This window comes from Aptenodytes patagonicus, chromosome 17, assembly GCF_965638725.1.
Source record: "Aptenodytes patagonicus chromosome 17, bAptPat1.pri.cur, whole genome shotgun sequence".
In the NCBI taxonomy this organism is placed as follows: domain Eukaryota; kingdom Metazoa; phylum Chordata; class Aves; order Sphenisciformes; family Spheniscidae; genus Aptenodytes; species Aptenodytes patagonicus.
In genome coordinates, this window is record NC_134965.1 from 3,811,019 (window position 1) to 3,830,905 (window position 19,887).

At 44.7% G+C, this 19,887-nt stretch overlaps 1 protein-coding gene across 2 annotated transcripts in view; it reads right to left on the reverse strand.

Annotated features, from left to right (window-relative positions):
• Positions 1-5,291, reverse strand: part of CLIP2 (CAP-Gly domain containing linker protein 2) — an 84,625-nt gene extending 79,334 nt beyond the window's left edge. For both annotated transcript variants that reach the window (XM_076354362.1, XM_076354359.1), the window contains exon 1: positions 5,204-5,291. The gene's annotated coding sequence lies outside the window, so the exon portion shown is untranslated. The remainder of the gene's footprint in view (positions 1-5,203) is intronic.
• Positions 5,292-19,887: the final 14,596 nt, after the last annotated feature.

The window sequence follows — 19,887 nt, forward strand, 5'->3', positions numbered from 1 at the left end:
AACATCAGCTTCCTCTGCCTCAGCAGCCTATTCCACACAAGCCTGCCTTTTTGTGCCACGCTGTCCATCATTAAGTCTCCATTAGGAATGGCTGGTGGATTGGTCATCAGCTAGAACATCCCAAACTTACCAGCTGGGAAACAGAAGTCCAGAGGAAAAAAAAAAAAAAAACAACACTTATTCAAGGTTGCAGACTGACCTACTCCAGTTTGCATAGTAAGGATCTCAGTTATAAAACAAATAGCTATACGCTAAATATAGCTAAGGAGCAGACTTTAATCACCAGGACAGGCTTCATGCGGAGGGCTGACAGGAGCCACTGAGGTAGTATAGCACACAATATATGACAGCCAAATACGAGGCTAAAAAGCCCATTAAACACATCTCATGACCTAAGTACTTCTCCACATCTTCCAGGAGAAGAGGCCTCTTTTTCTAGGGAGGTTTGTTCCCCGGCCAGGACAGCCTCTGCATCCAGGGGATGAGCTTGCGGGTCATGAATGGGAGTATCTGCAAGGGATGGGAAAGTGCTGTTTGTTTCCACAGGCAGCTGCTTTTCGCGCCTGTCAGGATTACTGAAAAGTTTCCAGCACTAATTGGCAGACACAGAAGTTTTCAGAGCATGATGCAACACATAAAGGGGGGAGGAATATGTCAAAGGAAGAAAAAGAACAGACCAGCCAGAGAAAGCCTTTGTTAGTGACTACGCCAGAAGCTGGTGCCTCGGTTTGGAAGCCTTCCTCTGCCCCTCCAGAGGATGTGCTGCAAAAGAAGTTCAGGCTGCAAAAGAAACTGTGCTGGTTTTGTCAATGAAACACCTTTGTACTTCTCCTTTGTACAGTAACAGGCAGATACACAAAGTGACAAAGACAACAAACAAAACGAAGGGGAAGACACACACTATGCAGTTCTAACTACAACATTAGTTCAAACTGAGGTAGACTGTCCAGAGAGGCTATAGAAACTTCCCTCATTGCCCACACTATTCTTTTTAAAAAAAAAAAATTAAAAAAAATCATCTTCAAACTTCTGTCTTGAATGACAGAGATGAAGACAGACCTAACCTGGGACAGATGGATCAGATGATCTCTTGAAGCTTCTGCCACCCTAAATGTTTGTGAAGCCCTTCCAGTGTAACCAGTATCCATGTATTCTTTACTACACTATGCAAGTTACTCACTACAATAAAACAGGATTAATTTTGACCAAGAGCTCTGGTACAACCAATGCTTTTTTTTTTTTTTTTGGCATTATCTTTTGAAAGGAGCCATGTGGGGGAGCACAGAAGAGGGATTAAAAAGCACCAAAAAGCGATTAAAAATTTCCAAGATCCACATATCCAACATCCACAGAGCATTTCATTCACAGACCTCAAAGGAGGTCAGAACTGCAGCACCCATTTGGTACCTGGGAGAAACAGATACAGAGAAGGAAAAGACTTTTCCCAAGACTACTCAAAAACACAGTGGCAGAGATGCATAGTTGCCCAACTCTGTTAGGCACCACTCTCTCTCTGAATATCCAACCCATCAAAGGACTTGGGAAGTCTTTCTGAAGTGTTTACTTTATAAACACAGAGTATAAATACTTTTCAAAAATAATCATTTGGCTTTCCCAGGCACAAATGGAGTTATCAAGGGAGTCAACATCAGAGTTCAGAACATTAACTCTCAAAATAAACCAAACAAACTTCAGATTCCCTTTGTGTTTCAGCATAGACAGCGATGGGGAGATGGGGACTTCATGGCTGGCTCAGAATCCGCAGCAGGGCATTTTGCTAGTCTGTGCCACATTTCCCTCCGACTAACCAGGTGGGTAAACACTAGCATAATAAAAATAAATCACTGAAAGGAAAGTATCACCTAATTTCAGTGCCAATTCAAGTCAGCATCATATTTTATTCCATCATACTGAAGTAAAAAAAATTTAAACTGTGACAACAAAATATGACAACGCTTGGTTTTATTTCTTCACACAACTTTCTTTGCTTATGCTGCGTCTGAAACAACCATGGCTATTTTATAGCCACAGTTTCACTCATTTAGAAGGAGATACCAAAAACTGTGCCACTGCATGGGAATGATTTCCAAAACATCTGAGGCACAAATATTGTGGGTTTGTTGGTTTTTGTTTGTTTTGCGGGTTTTTTTAGGGGGGTTTCTTTGGGATTTTTTTTCAGGAATAGCAGTAAGTATCAGTTTAAGGTGCCAGACTCAGAGTCACATGCAGTGAAGTCATTTTTCCACTGGTAGCTACAGCAAGAGCTACTGCACAATCATATAAGAGCAAGAAATTAAAACCAACTATGAGGAAGGTGAATTTGCTTTGTCCTGTTTAGCATCGCAGTTCAACGAAGTACAAAAGACAAACACGGCACACGGGGGGAAATACTCCGAGAGCACAGCGGCACTGCAGAAAGAGACTTTGTACATCGATGCACTGACAGACTTCTGTGTTTCTCTGTCAGTATCAGCCACAGAGACAAGAGCTTTCACGCGGGACGGTTGCATGGAGAAGGCAGGATTAGAGTAGGACTCAGGAAGACCAGGTCCAACTCCTTTCTCTAACCTGGGCTTCCGGAGTGACTGTGAGACAGCTTGTCTTCTTTATTCAGCAACTTACCTAATTTGGTCGTTTTAGAAAACTGACCAGTAAAACAAAGCCCCAGTCTTGCTGCGGTCCGACATCACCAGTACTATCAGCCAAGACGCTCTCCCACGCAAACAAGACCTGAAATTCTACTGTAAATATCACAAGAACAGCAATAAAAGAACAACAGCCAGAGATTGTTGGCTGGCTAACTCAGCAATAGAGCTGCAGAAAACATGCTTTCTTGCCCCGTATCAGCAACTTCCTTGGTCATTCTTGTGCTCAGACCCCTTGGGAGATGGAGGGGGAAATGGGTCACGAGGTATTTATAAAATATATTTATGAAAAAAATAGATCTCTCTATAAATAAGTGCATACCAGTGTCTAACTTAGGTCAGCAACAAGTCATGATCAGATCTAGCTACCTGTACATAGGCTTTCCCAGACCTTTAAAAGTATATGAACCTTGCCATGCATTGTATAGACTCTGCAAAGTGGCACTGACACCATGTATCTGGGGGATGGAACTTGTTTCATATATTGTCTCTTTTCCCCATCAGAATTATGGCACTCCCCTCCCCCCCCCAAAAAAAGCATTCATTTCCCTGAGTTTCACAGACAGAGGAGGCATTTTGAGAAATAAAAACAGCAGCCTCAATCAGGAGGCGGAATCCATGCCCTTACTCATTTTAACCACCCAGTAACACAAGGGAAGAAGAACTGGCACGCGTACCCTTACACAGCCGCATCCCTTGACACTGGAAAATCCCCCTTTGGGTTCTTCATCATTTCTTCTGCCAGAGCAAAAGCACAAGTGGGGAGAAAGAGGAAACGCACCAGGAACTGCTACTTGCTGGAGTAAATCATAGCAGCCTCCAAGGCCAGAGGCGACAGGAAGCCAAGCAGAAGAGGAGCACATACCAACCCTTGGCCTCAGCAGATAATCCAGTCCATACTTATCCTAACAGCATCTCCTGAAACACACAGGTTTTCCCTTAATTGAAGGCAGGCCCCACACACGAGTGCTCCTGAGACGGCAGACTGGTTCCAGCCCAGCTTCTCTCTGACATGCCTGTAATGGCCGGTGCTGATGCTTTAACTTGTGGCTCGTCTCAGAGCTGAGCCTTTGAAGTCCTGTAACTCTCAGTGACTTCTGGCAGGCAGAGTGACACCTTTTTGTGAGAACACGGCCGTTTGGTGCAGACTCTCTCCTTCCTAGCCCTATAACAGCAGGCAGGTAATTTCTTAAAATGCCAAATCCCAGACCCAAGTTTAAGAACGGGCAGCTGCACCATGTTTAAAGCAGCACCTCCCCAGCAATGACGGGGCAGGACTGACCTGTGCTAATTAAAGGGGCTCTCTCGGAGCACTGCTGGGTAGAGGAATGCTGCCTGGCAGGCGGCAGGGCAGAGGCCAGGGCCAACAAGCCTGGCCAGGCACCCCGAATATATCTCTGTCCACACATAGACCAATTCTTCTCAAACTGCAAGTCACCCTCAAGGAAACGCTTCCAGCCAACAGTAACGGATGGGCTGGTGAAACTTGACATCCATTCCAGCAGGATGACTTTCTGAGACCAGGTTTGCAGGCCTACGAGACTGACGCTCAACAGAGCAGCTAATAACAGTCGGTGCTGACACGGTGCTTTGTCTCCCAGCACTTCCCAAACGCAGTTGCAGCCTGCCTAGATACCCTGGAGATAACAACGCGTGCCTCTGCCTCCATCCCTGGATGCTTCCCCAAACAGACCATTTGCTGGTTTGTATCAGGAGATGCAAGGGGCAGAGACCTGCCCGATCTGCCGTGCCATTCACACCCTGAGCAGTATGTGACTGCCAGCAGCCCGACCCAGCTGGGCCTTCCTCAGAAGCACATCTCCTTGCTACAAACAAAAAACCCCACCAAATCCTGCAGTATGTAGTTAATGTCGATATCTGGATCGTTAACAAAAATCCAGAGAGGAGACTGAGCCCGGCAAGCAGTCCAGCTTCCCAGAGACAAAAGAAAATTTTCCTCCCGTTTCAAAACCAAAACTCGCTCGGCACTGAGCAATCGATGCTGACACCCACTCTTATCTCCATCTTCCCAGCATCAGGCCCCCGCTTCTCCCGCTGCTCCCAGCCAGGGCCATTTGCTGTGACCCAGCGGGTGTGTTTACTACCAAACCAACACCCAGCTGCGGAGGTGCCGGTCAGGGCTGTAGCCCTGTGCGTGTGTGCAGGTGGGTGTGCACCAGGCCAGGCGGCAGCCGAGCAGCCACCGCACGCTCCCACCCGAGCTCCCTCCCCACCAGCCGGTGGGTGCCCCGGTCCTGCCCAGCCTTCGGGGCTGCAAAGGCAGCGGGGACCGGCAACGGCAGCGGCGGGAGCGCCATCCCTCCTCGCACGAAACGCAGCCCGCAATAAGGACGGTGCCTTTCCTCCCCCGACCAAGGACAATGCTTTCCCGTGGCCAAGCCTCCGACGAGGAGCCCGAGCGGCGGACCGCGGCGCTGACAGCGCCACAGACCCCGCTCCCTCCCGTCTTCTCCCGCACCAGCTTCGTTCACCCCCTCCTTTGTTGCCGGCGCGGCGTGGGCTCGCAGAGGCGCTCCCCTCCCCGCGGTCCCCCTTACCCTCTCGCAGCCCGCCGGGGAGCGGAGCGGGAGCCTCCGCGCTGCCGCAGGCTGCAGCCCCTGGCAGGCGGCCGCCCTGCCACTCCCTGCGCGGCCGCGGCGGAGCCGAGCCGGGAAGGAGGGAGCTCGGCGGGCGGCCCCGATTGGCGGAGGCGGGTGCCGGGGCCGGCAGCGCGGCTGGCTGGTTCCCTCCCGCCCTCCCTCCTCCCGGCCGCCGCCGCCGCCGCCGCCCGCCGGCGCTGCGAGGGCACGGCCGGGCCCTGCGGCCCGCGCGAACAAAGGGGCCGGCCCGGAGCCGCCCCGAGCCGAAATCTTCCCGGTTGCCGGGCCCCGGCGCCGCCGGAAGCCGGGCGGGAGGGTGGAAAGGCGGCGCGGAGGCTCCTCCTGGCTGCCTGCAGCCCTTAGCGCTCGCTCCTTAAAAAAGAAAAGAATCGTGAAGTTCGCCTTTTGCTTGGCAGAGGCGCGGCCTCCCTTCCTCGCAGCTGTGGGTCTGGTCTCTGGAAAGGAGGGGCTCTCTAAGCACACCTGAATTTACGTGGTAGCAAATTTCATTGATTCGAGAAGGGCAGGAGGAGTTGGAGGCGCGTCCTGGAAAAAAGGGGAGAGCCCTAATTACCAGGGATTTTCTGGGGAATGCAGCCAAGAGAAAGCACCTACAGCCTTGGAAACTCGTTCATTCAAAGCCAGGAAGGGTGGGCTGAGCTGATCGTCATCACTGGTGCCTCACCACCTCTTTGCTGATGACTCCCAGAGCTGTACCTGGGCTGACATTAGATGGAGACGTAACAGTGCAGGGTCAGATCTAGCACCTAACCCCTGAGATTGCATCTTTAATTCAGACAGGAGTGGAAGTGCTTTGTACAAAGGCCACAACTCTTACCCAGTGTACTTTACTAGCTCTACAGACACTCCACATCACTCAACGGGCAGTGATTTTGCACATCGGACGCTATGGTGGAAGGCCACAGGCCATGCAGTAACAGAGGAGGGTCCCACCTGGCAACAGTCCCAAAATCTGATGCTGTGACTCTGCTCCATACCCCCTGTGTGGGCCTGGGAAAGCACAACAGAGATGCAAGTGAAGGAGATGCAGGCAGCAAAACAGAGAAGAACGAAGCTGAGGTCAACTGACCATCATCCAGAGTATGAGATTTGACAGCCCCAGCCTCAGCAAGACAATCCAGCCCCACGAGGCAGCCGCAAGCATCCTCATTTTCCATCTTGCAGAGGGGAAGCCAAAGCGAAGAGAAGTGAAATGCCTGGTCCAAGTCAAAAATAGAACCTGAAGCACCCGACTCCGACGCCTCTGCTTCAACTGTTAGTTCACCGTCTTTCCCTGATATTTTCCCTACGTCCAAGCTCAAGTCATTACTTTGCGGTTCTGGATACAAGATTTTTTGTCTCCTCTCTAATCTGTAGTTGCCTAGGGAGACAGTATGTCACCAGGAGAAGAGCTAGACGAGAAGGTGCCTACTGAATCAGGCTCTGGACTCCAACAGGAGGTCTCGCTTCTCCGTCCAGCTTCACCCCTGGTTTGCCAGCTCTGCCAGTTCGTAGCCTTAGGTCCGAGTTTCTTTCCTTATCAAAATGGTGATGGAGTGATGATGGTGACCTCCCTTTGTGAGTTCCAGAGAGACTAATGAGAAGCGTTACGTGCAGCCGTGCATTTTGTAAGAAGGAGGAGTGTAAAATTAAAGCAGTTTTGAAAAAAAATCCCCTTTAATGTTTTCAGGTGCTTCAGGCTAGGATTTCAAATCAGATACTGCTCAGAAGTTAAACCTCATTTTTGATCAATTGCACAATTTTATCCTGTATCTTATATACACTGATTTGTTCATATTACAAAAACTTCCATATAAACGTTTAATTTACAGCCCTATGTCTACATTACGACGAAGGTCAGCGAGTCTGGGGTTCTATTTTGCCTGCCAATACTCTGTGGTACGCGCAGCGGCTCAGCGCCGTTTCCCGTCTTCACTCTCGAATTGTTGCAGGACGGGGGCCCTGGACTGACACGCTGCATTGCAAGCTGGCACGTTTCTCATTGCTTCTCCATTTCAGCAGCAGAAGTCTTGAATTTTACAAGTGCTTTTGTTTTCTTCTTTAGAACTCAAGTCATCCCAAGGGCTCTGTGTGCAAATAGTCATATATTGTAATGACTGTTACCTCTTATAAAGTAGTGACTCGAGGCGCCCTGTGGTCCGAGGCCGTTGTGCCAGGCACGCTCCCTGAAGAAGCGGCAGACCTGCGCACCATGGAGTCAGGTTTCCCTCGCGCTCGTGCGTTCTGCAATGCTGATGCAAAACCAAGAGGATAATCGAGCCCACTAGCTTCAGTAAGATGAAGCGTCAGTAAGATGAAGCTAGAAAAATTTCACAGCTCTTAAGTCATTTCCTTGAATCATTTTGACAAATCTGCCTCTCTGACTAAACTTTCTCAGGGGAATTTCCAGGGAGAGAAGGAAAGATCATTCGGGGCCAGAGCACTCGCGGTGATGTGGCTGAGGTACCCGTAGACTTGAATTTGTGTCTTTGCCATCAAGTGCTCCCCCACAAAGCCACCCCTCAGCTTTTGTTGTACCTGCTTTTCACAAACAAAGCTTCAGGATGAAAATAAATGTTGAAATCCCATCATTCTGCAGAATGGCACTATGATTTCCCAATAACCATTTATTTATGCCCAGGGGCTGCGTGCAGGCAAACAACCCTGCACTGATGATCCCAGGCATGGAGAAGCACAGGAGACACTTAAGTTTCAGCCTATGAATATATAAGGACTTGTTAATTTTATAGAGGTGAGCAGAGCCATGACTTTCAATTAAACCGTTACATGTAGAGAGCTGGTATGCAATCTCTGACATTTCTGGGCTATCACACTTGTCTGATAAACCTCTTGCTATATACTACCCTCCTATTTTATGGATATGATACATACTTTGTTTTGAAAAGTGGCTTCTCACAGATAGTCAAAACTGTCTGCACTTGACTGATCCATTATTCTGATTTGGTAAGTATTTGCATTAGCTGTTGGGATCACTAAAAAGTTTCACAGCTGTTTTCTTTTAAATTATCCTGACAAACTGAAGCATTACACAAAGTAACGTAAAAACCAGGGGAATACTCACGCGTGCATCTAGGGAAACAAAAAGAGCAAACATTTTGTGGTTTGCTGTTCTCTATATTGTTTGAATAAGGACGGCAGATAAGGAATGGCCAAAGCATTCAAGCATCTTTCCATTTCATTAGCCAGCAGCAGGAGATGAAGCACCTCTCCGCGAAGAGCTGCTAAGACACTTGATTTGTCACGTACCAATAGGTTACACTTCCTAAAGCCCTGATCCTGCAGTTGTTCCCCAAAGGCAGCTATGTTTGAAGGGTACAGAGAGCATATATAGGCCACGTGAAGTGGTGACATCAGGACCCCAGAAGTCAACAAAAGCTTCAGAGTCGAATCCTTTCAGCCTTTTCCCTACCACATGCCTAGAAATCCCTGCCAAACGTATCCCTTTGCCCTGCCAATGTCCTGTGGGAACCGAGCGGTGGCAGAAACAACTGTATTTGAAAATATTCTGCAACTTCATTGCTGTCAACTTGCAGTACGCAACAAGAGCGTAAGTTCTTACTATTCATTCAAGCTGACACTATAAATAGCCTGCTGCATTTGGTGGCAGAGCACAAAATTCCAGCATTGGTGGGAGAAACAAGACTAAAGCAGTGATTTAAAGAAAAGCTGTTTTTTTCCTTTGATTACAGAGCTGCTGAAAGAACTTCTTATCTTGAGGATCAGTGACTGCTTTAGGCCTTGCCCATTCTAGGCCAAGACTAAAGTTCAGAAACTTCTTGTAAACAGCTTTTAAATTGTTAAGATCTTGCACAGTTGCAACAATTCAGCCGAATGGCGCCATGTTTTCAGGCATTTGTTATCCAACCGAGAGCCACTGCAAAGCCTCTAATATCCAGCAGATTCTGTTGTATCTCCTTAGTGAAAGAAACCTCTCATCTACCTTCAGACATCTATATCCGAGCCAACTGTCTAGACTTCCTATACAATGAGTGCAGAGAAACAGGCACTGGGGTGCAATTCCCCTCATCATATTGCAGACATCTAAAATGGATTAATTGCTCTCTAGCAATGCCCGCTTCCATCCATGAATTACAGGGGTAGTCGAGAATTAGGCCAAATGAGATGTTTAAAGTTAAGTGATATGAATTGCACTCGTCTTCCTTCCAGAAATGCTCAGCACAGCTGATGCTGCTTATTTGGGTGCACGTAGATCAGACATGCATGTCAGGTACGTTCTTGTCTGAAGGCCTGACTTTGTTCTGTTTCACTGAAAGAAATTAAACTGTTGGCCAGGATTCAACAGGGGCAAGATCTGGCTCCAGGACCCTTCAGGGGAGCGCACGTGGCTTGTACAGCGTGACAGAAAGTGCTCTGAAAGAAGGCTTTCTACTAGGCTGACTGCTGTGCGTTCCTACACACTTGTTAACATAAAAAAAAGTGTGGGTGGAAATCTGTTGAAGGATCATGGCAGTTCTCATTAATTATGAAGATCAAGAGGAGCTCTTACTGCTTTTTTAGTGTATTTCCTATACTGAAATTAGTGCATTAACTGTTACTTAAACTTCAACCATCAGTATAATTTAATCATTAGCGCAGTCTGGTTCTTGTTCTACATTTTTGAAGTAAACCTCCTTGCTGCAGTAGCAATGACTCTGAGGAACGCAGGACAGCACTCTACACAAATGCAACACGGTAAAATGGACCACACTGCATGATCGAAGAAATAGTGTAATTTTCGTTACAAAGACTGTTCCCTATCCATGAGACCAAAGGCAAGTGGATTTTCAGAGAAATTCAGCATCCATTAAGTGGAGGCCTTCTGAAATTCTCTCCTCTGATACTATGTTTGTCCAAATGATCTACACAAGATCATACTGGCAGTGGAGAACTTGAAATAGCTCTTTTTTTAAAGTCAGTAAATTATCACCAATCTTTCATCCGAAGATGAAGCTCCTCTTTACAGATGAAGTAAATGAATCATGAAGAGCAAAACTAACATATCTGCGATCATTCAGCTGAAACAGAAATATGTTGGTCGACATCTACATTTCAGTGTCGAACATCTACAACTAAGCATGACCAAAAGAGAGTAATACAGGAGGATAAGAGCATGGAGAGACTGAAGGGAGATTTGGCACTAATGAGTGTAACATCTTATTCCTGGGGGGGTGGGGAACAACACAGCAAAAAAACAGAGGTTAAGTAGTGGATAAGCCCTCCCATCCTAGCACAGTACCACATATTTATTTTCATTTTCTTTGTTATTGCCCTAAAGCTTGTTGCTTGTCTGAATTGAGACTGAAGACCAGGCTGTCCTTTGCTTAGTCCAATTTTTAAAGATCGGGGCAACTGACAGTTGCACTTAGCCAGGCTTGCACAAATAAAGGGACTTTTATGCCTATTGACCTCAAAGGTGAGCCAACATCACTTATATTTTGTAGACTCGGGAATTGAAATCGGGAGGAATTTGTTTATCTTCCCAAGGCCCACTCTAACGCAGCAGCACAGCTGGGTGCAGAACCTAGGTGGCCAGACTCTGGGCATTACCATGTTGTACTTCACTCAGTTCATGCATTTCTTTTTATACACATTCAAGTCAGAGAAGAAAGCCAGCCATAGAGCTCCCAGCACGGCGTCCTATACCCTATTCATCAGGTGAAGCTGCAGTCTATTTTATAAAGCCTCTGGTAATTCTCTGTATACCTCCGTGTAGCTCAGCGTATCCTCAGGAAAATACAAGGAGACAAAGATCACTCATAATGGGGCAACTCTGCATTTTTCCAGTTGTCAAAGCATCATGTGCACCAGCACCAGTCATTTGCAAACCATCTGAGCTCTGCCTCTGTGCACTGCAAATCAAAGTTACTTCTGACTCGCTTAACTATTTTTCATTGTATGTCAAAAAATTATTCCCCTCTTCTGCTGCTGCTCCAAGTACACACCAGCAGACTTTTCTCATTGTTGTCAGGGGTGTAAAGATTTATTGTTTTCTCTGACCTGTTTGAACAGGGTCTGTAACAAATTGGAGCCAGCCTGTACTTTATGAAAAAAAGCAGTCTATTTCCCTGTTGTTTGGGCCCTGACACAAATACTATTTCAGACCAAATAGAAGCACCAGATGTTTTCTACCAGAGCTACAAAATGTGCAGCGCCTGCGAGAGGCAAGAGAGTCCTGTTTCCTTTGCATGAACTGGAGCGTGTTAGAAGATCAAAGATGAGGGACGGGAGCCAGGATGAAAAAGCTTCCTATCTGTGCCTAGAACCTGAAAAGAGATTTCAGTACCTACAACCGAAGCTGTGTTTATTGGGGAAGGGGAGGGAAACAACTGTCCAATTTTGACACTTGGAGAAAAGCCATACTTTTTAAATGTCTCCAGCAGGCAATGCACAGAACTGGTGTGGATCGCTGAAACATCCAGTCCTGCCACTTCGGGTTCTTAGCCTTTAGTTCTCCAGAAAAGCAAAGCTATCCCCAAAAAGGCACTGACACTGTAATTTAACATAGGGCACGCTTTCCCAGAAGATCCCAAAGCACACATGAAACAATCTTTGTAACAAGTTGCAGATGAGAAAACTGAAGCATGAAGTAGTTTACATGACTTACAGTCCCATGCGGGATCACCTATAGTCCACTAATTTCCAGTCATTAAAGTAGCCGATAAGCTACTTTGCCAGTAGCCTACTGGGTGAGACGTAAGCCTACGTTAATGAGCTCTGCTAGAGCTCTGCTGGCTCCATACCGAGGTGTGGAATATTAGCAATCTTCTTGTGTAAGGCAGAAGGAGTACGGAAGAGGTAGGAGGCCATCCACAGTACAGCTAGCTGCCCTCTACTTCCCTCAAACATATGTATGTTTTCAGTTAAGGAGAGGTTTCAACCAAAGACCCTGACCAACCTAACTTAAATACCGCAGTAATGAGCACAGCGTAAATACATAGCTCAAAACCCACAGCACATCTTGTTTCAGCACTGATGCAGGGGAATGTGCTGCTATCCTGTCTCTGGGAGAGCGCTGGGTGGTAATTAAACTGCATTTTGTTCTCTTTCCACAGAAATGTCCATGCAACAGAAGCATGCTATTCTGGTACAGAGGAACTATCTACCATATGTTAGAATTTCAGCCTCCCCACCATAGTATGTTTCCAGCATCAACCCATTCAACCATCCACTGATCCCAGCTGTCATTTTTCAGTATGACATTAAAAGCTTTAAAGAATCAGTGTGATGTCTTTATAAAAAGGAGATTATTTCTTTACGCAGAAATAATATGTCTTGTGACAGCAGCCAGTGTGCATTGCAGTCCTAGCTTCAGACAATGCAAATGCACTGTATGTGTCTTGGATTTGGCTGCTGGAAAATGCCAACTTCTTAGCTGTGAAGATATAAAAGAAAGAAAGGAAAGGAGGTAAATTGTGTGTTCTTTTACGCTCTTTAGAAGAAACAGAATCTGAGGAGGGTGGTAACAAATATAATGTTAACAAGAGGAAAAATACAATTAAGGTAAATTAACCTGTGGAACTCAATGCCAGAATATATTAAAGGTAATTAAGATAATTATATTGCAGTGGTAGCTATGTTAATTCTAATTAGAGTAAAAAAGTATGAGACAAAAAGGTATGAGACAACCCTTAATTCTTGATGAAAAATAAACTTCTCTGAACAGATTTATAGCTGTTCAATATCACGCTTAAGGTTTGCCTCTCTTTCCTTTGAGCCTGTGGTAACAGTCAGCTTCTCAGAGGGGATGTCCGCTTGAACAGGCTTCTGGTCTGTTCCAGTAGGTAATTCGCCTGTACCTTTCATTTTATATTCTTTGCAATACATCTAAGAATGCTTGGGGCAGGAGAACAGAAAGAGCAGATTACTGGCCGAGATATTTACTGAAGAAAGGAAATAAGAAATTAATAGAGTCTTTTTTTGTGAAAAACACTTAAAAATATGAATTAAGCCATGTGAGACCCATCTAGCATGCAAATTGTATGTATAGCTAAAGAAAAGAGATGGAGATATTTGCAAACGGGGCTTAAAATGTCATGGAAACAGCTGCCCTCCCAACAGACTGAAAATTCATTTCCTTCTTGTATACAGACAAGTACGGCAGAGAAACCCACCCACTTGCATCCATACTTATGTATCACACCAAAAGCTATGATATTTAAGCAGACTATAAATACCGACCAAAAAACCTAACAAATGATCAAATCTCATTGTTGTTGTTGTTTTTGCAAGTGGGCTTGTTTTAAGAGATTATTAATATTTGTAATATCAAGGTCATAAAACAAAGCCATGACCATATTGCAATCCCAGAGAAAATTGCCTTGAGAATGACATACTGCAGTGACCTTCAGACCCCAATAGTCAAGGAGCTGAAGTCTGACAATTTCCCCCCTTACAATCCCTAGCTCATGCAAATCCCCCTTCACAGGGCTGACATGACTGATCTGGGGAAGAACAGCCAAGGAGATTTGTAACGCAGGGCTCTGCCCTGCAGTTGTTTCCGTAGAAAATAAAGAGGATATTAGATGTAACCCCTGTAAACAGCACTTCAAATTTGCAGGGCAGTTTCACTCTCCCTATCCCCACATTGCAAAAAAACTACATCACTGTATTTAAAGATCAGTTTGTATACCTGGTAGATCTAGAAGTACGTAAGCAGGTCAATCTGGGCAGCAGATGAAAAGAAACTAGAACCTTGTTGGATTCATTCCATCATCGCTGCTTTGAGACTGTATTGTTTTGAGAGGTGTGGAGTGCATAAAAAATATCGTAAGCCTGTATCACCGAAGCAGACAGAAGGGTGAAATACTTCTCCCGTACCTGTGTAGGCTTGAAGAAGGTGGGTGTCGTTCCCAACACAAAACAAGACCTGTCCCACAACAATTTCGGCATTTGTTTTCACAGGAACCGTGCCTGCAGACTGCCAAAGCCATGGGCTTAGCTAGGACGTGCTGCCATCCAGCTCTGCTGGAAGCCAGTCTCTGATCTCTGCAGCAGATTATTTGCAATCATTTTCCACCTCCACAACCCTCTGGCCTACAGCAGGCTGAATGATTTTATCAACGAGAATGATGTTTTTGTCACCCATTGCAATGAAATCGCATCCAAGCACCCGGTGCTGGGAAGCATGTCGTACTCCCAGTCTGCTGATTTCAGTAGGGAACTGAGGCCCCCATTTAGCAAAAGCCCTAAGTGCAGGTTTAACTTCACGTGTAGGAGCAATCACCGTGAAATTAATTAGATTAGACATATCATGAAAGCCAACTCCATACCAAGTGTGCACTGTTGTACTGTGGCTTGCCGGTGCACAGCCCCCTATCAGGATCAGGCCTTTCCCTGCATTATATTGTTTTGAGGCAGCAGAACACAGGAGCAATGGGATGCCATTAGATACAGCACTAAGCTTTTAGTTTGTAAATCCTTTATTTCCTCAAGATCCACTTTGCTGCAGCATTTGATTTTCCAATTATATTCCTGCCTTTTACCCTGTTTTCCAGCTGCATAAGGAAGTCAAATGCCTTGCTCAAGGTTACACTCCCTGATGTAGTGGGCAAATAAAGACTATTTCTGGCAGCTGAGATGTCTTTTCAATCATTCATTTCCATGAAATTCCAATTCTAATAAACAGATTTACAAGCTACAATCCTGCCAGATGAGGTGTGTCTAGTTCATCTGTACTACTTTCGCTCGATATGCATGTATATACACACTACGTTCTGTAGCACCTTTATCATGAGGTTATTTTCAGTAAGTAATAAAAATATTTGCATTCTGAGATGAGATTTACTAAGCACAGTTGTGTATATTACAATGCACTGAAACAAGGGATGTTTATAAAGGGCATTTTGCTGTGTTCTGGTTGTATTGTGTCGAACCTTCACATCCACTAAGAGTTAAGCCCAATGAAGTGACTGACTGACAAACCGTACAATCAAACCCGTTCGTATAGCTGCTATATATTAATTTTACAACAAAGATTGTGTGTGCAGCTCTGTCTTTCTCTGTTCCACTCCAACATGTCTCCTAAGCTGAAGTAATTCAGTGCATGCGGCATTTGTATTACTGTATCATCCATCTACAGGAGACGAACTCCTGAAAGGCAGGGAAAGCCAACAGCTCAAGCCCAGCTCATATTCACCCTAATGACAGTATGGAAGATTTTCTGGCCTTTCAGCACTTTTATCACCTGATGTCAGCATGCATTTCAGGAGGTTGTTAACTAGGAATTCACTGATCAAAGAGGGTTGTCTCTGAAGAACGGTATAGTCACAGAGGACTTAGGGCACACTCAATTTATATAGCCCGATCTGCTTGGGAAGCAACTTACCTGATTAAGAATCCTCCTGTAGTGCAGCAGTAAACAGTATCTTATGTTAATGACAACTGAAATACTGAACAAATAACTTGAACTGCATTTGTTTCCTTTTAGCACCCAGAGAAGTGGGTGAAATAACCAAATAATCACCAAATAACCATTGTAGGGGTGGGGGAACCTATGTTTCATGTTTAGGAGTTAAAAGCAGTATTTTTCAATATCTAAGATGTTTTTCTGAGCTACTGGTCAATTTGTGTTTAACCAACTAAACCTATATAATATCATACACAAATGTCCTGCATGTACAAACATGTAAATACTTGCATATAGACATGTTTATTAACATGCATAAAACCTGCACAAATGTAATTGTATAAGTAATTAAAGGAAGCAGTCAATTGTACTCAATATAGTGGACAAAGGCCACATTCTAGGCCAAAACTCTCTCGTCTTGGGCAAGACATTTCAAACTTTCCTGTTTCAGTTTCGCCACCTGTATATTGGCAGTATCTTTTTTCCAGCAAGTGTGCTGCCTGCATCAATGAAGTTTTTAGCCATTCAGTTAAAGATCCTATCAAAGTATTACTAGCAAGCATACATGCAGAATTGGAAAGCTAAATCCCAGAGTAGACTTGGAAACTATTATAAAGATATATCTAGCAAACTGGCCTGCTCTCAGCTGATATGAGTACTGAATTCAAGAACTATGTTAGGAGAGTGATCAAGAGAAGGAAGCAGTAATGGCGTAGGAATCAGTCTCTGTTCTCAGCTCTGGTACCAGTCTAATAGTCAAAAGCAATACCTGCAGGAAAAACTTTGCTTGGCAGCCTGGAAATCTCCAGGACAAATAATGTTTAGGGAAACAGTAGTTCCCAAAGCCCAGGAAGAACATACTAAATACTTTTGTGGGTAAGACAATGCATTGCTATTTACTCATATGGGTAAGAAAGTGGCATTCAACACCCCTTCACCTCATCCATTAAGTTCTGTCTTTGAAGTATGGGAGCACAAGTACAGTCACCAAGAGGGCAAATGCTATTATTTAACATTATTATTTGGATATCATATCTATTAAATCTGAACAAGATGCCAAGACAAAAGGAGCTGCAAGAAAAGCAGAAAAACAAAGCTAATGTAAAATAATCGTGATAAACTGTGGAAACAAACGGAAAAATCACCATGTGATTCAGCTAAGACAAGTGATTGTACAACTCTACATTGATCTGGACAAATAGCAAAAAAAAAAAAGGGGAGGGGAAACACCAGGGAAATATCTGCTGGTTACAACAGACTGAAAACTGAACATGAGCCAGTGATGTGCTCTGAGCAAAAGATAAATCATGGATAATTTTAGTTCAGACTGAAACATTTAAACTCCTCCGTTACAAACTGCTTGAAACAAGGTATTACAAAGCGAGCTGCTCCTCAGTATTAGCTCCAGACAGCACAGTTCACGCTGGAAGCAGTCACTAGACCAAACCCTGGAGCCGTTTCCTCTCTTCTCTGGTCTCCGTGCCTGCGAGGGCGGAGGCATCAGCAACCACAGCAATAAAAAGCAGTGGCCACACCAGCTGGCAGTGGTTTCCTCCCTTCATGGCTCCAGGAGAACGGCTCATATTTTATTCATGAAAAATGAGGCCTCTGGAGGTCTAAGCGAAAAAGCAGGAAGTAAATATTTCTTGGGGGCACTCGGTCGCAAGCTGGCAAGTGTCCAGGACATCAAGAAGGAGAGGCGGGGGTGGAGGATGGAAGCATGAAAGCTCCGTTCCTACCAGCCTTCCTGCGATGGTAGGAAGGAGGATCACAAAGGGCAAACTGTACCCTGAATGTCCTGCGTGGTGACCCACACAGGACCAGCAGGGAACAAACTCGGTTGGTGTCCTGTAGTGGGGGTCCTGCAGGGAGTCACTGCATCGCAGGGGGAATGCATGCTGCAGGGTCGGTGCGGATGCATACCAGGATGGGATCCCTCCAAGGTTTGGTTTGGAGAGGCTGATGTTTACCCCAGCCATTTGCATAAGCTGTTGCTTTGAGTTCTCCAGGTAGTCTTTCTCCCCACCTTGCCACACTCCTCTCATGTCCTAAAACTACATCACCCTAAAGGCTGTTTTGCATGTGCCTTCAGAATAGGAGCACACCTGAGCTCAGAGTAAGCACCTTCCTGGGAAAAAAGATCTTGTCTTCCCACGTAGCCAAACAGCCCCCTTCCATTTCCTTGTGCCCCCAATAACAAAGACCACCCTTAATATCAATAGAGAAAACAATCTTCTGCAGTCCTTCACTTTCCTGAGAAGACCGACATGAAGCTGCAGATGTCATTTGTCGGCCACTAACTGGAGACACAGAAGTGTCCTGTAAGCTCTAATTGTGTGCAGAGGAACAACCGTCGGTCCCCTTGCAGCTCAGACCTGACACACAGCACTGGCTGTTCCTAATTTCATAAGTCTTACCATCAGGGTTGACTGTTTCTGAACTCCAATTATTTTGCACAGGACACTATAAAAAGACTTTTCCGAGAAGCCTGAACTCCTCCTTGCAGATTTCTGGAATCTGCAGGGAAAGGAAGAAACTACCTATTATTTTCTGACAGATTCCTAAAAAAGGATACATGCAGGGGAAGATTTATTTCTTGAAAATTAGAAAAGAAATGTAGCATTTTACATTAACATCCATCCTTCGTGGTTTTAATTACCGTCTAATGAATATTAGCCCTCAGAATATCTCCCCTGCAGGGCTGAGCAAATGCGAAACAAGTCATAGCAGGGCAGTCAGAATGAAAGGAAGGGAAAAAAACAAGACAATAAAAAAACCCACACATCAGGAGAGGCAGAAAAACGCGCCCTGGGATGCAGCAGCCAACATTCATTTAATAATGTCAACATTTCATATGCAAAGCTTTCCTGGGTGGTAGTAAAACATATGGATTAATAATGGCATGTGGTGGGATTAGATAAAAAATAAATTAATATTTAAGGTGCTCTTTATAGTATGGGGGGCAAGGGGAGGAAGAAATAATTCTCTGTCAGTGCAAGCATCACCTAAGATTACTGTTGTAGAAAGAAATTTTAAAAACAACAAAACCCCCTAAAGACCACCCCTATATTAAATCCTGGTTTTACTCAAGTCCGTGGGAGTTTTCTGCTGCACTGCCATAGGACTAGGACTGCACTCATTTCCCATTAGTTAGCTTATTTTGAAAATCCCACTCAAATGCATCCAGCTGCCTCCAGCATGTAAATGCACAAAGCCCACTGGAAACTGAAGTTCAGGCAGGCAAATACTGAGTTAGTATCAGAAACCTCAGCCTTCAGAGCAGACACTTCTCTGCTCTTCAGTTACTGACAGTTTCTCCCTTACCAATGTATGCACCCCAGTTCCCCCCTCAACAAAACTTAGCCACAAATATCTACAACAGAGATTACAAAGAAAAAAAAAAACACTTTAAAAACTCTCAGAATAGAGAAATAGCTTAAGCACTCTAACCAGAAGCCAATTTAAACAGACATTTTTTTAATTCAAAGCTCTTTAAAAGCTTTACTAAAAATGAAGCTATTAAGAAAATAAACATTTAAATAAAAGGTGACCAAAATCCTCACATCACAAATGTTTATGCTAGGTGTACTGTATCGTAGCATCTGTCTGGCCTCTGTAAGACTGATAACAATTATAGTGGTCTTACACTTACCCAGAGGGAGCCCAAAAGCGTTTTACAAAATCTGACACCGAACTTGCAAATGTATAAGCGTATCTTTAAGTATCTGCATATATCCTAAAGACAGCCTGTCAATTTACCAAACAAAAATATAATAAACAATCCATATGTAAGAAGTAGTTTCAGGCTTCTCCAAGCCAATTTTGACAGAAACTTTTTATCCTGTGACTTGCAGTGTGAAAGCTGTGCAGACGGCCAAGGAAGCTGATTAAGCACAGCTTCTATGCAACCGAAGTGCTCTTAGGTGCTTTGGATGCATGAAACAAAGGAGACTGAAACAAGGATTTTCCCTTCCTGCTACAGTTAAAGCTGCTTTGAGGAAGTGCAGGTAAAAAAAACTACAAAAGAAGGGATATCTAAGCTAATGTTTAACTTGAATTGATTAGATTAACTCTGTTACTTTGACACACCATTAAAGCAAGATTTACTGAATACTAGACAAAGATAGGCAAACTGCCTCATTTTGTTTAAAATGTCCTGTTCTTACATAGCACTTAAATGCAGTATCAATGAAGTGACAAATTACTCTGCTGCTTAAATGGACCTCTCTCGACATTGGAACTTACTGCCCTTTCCTGTTGCGTTTGTGTTTCAGAG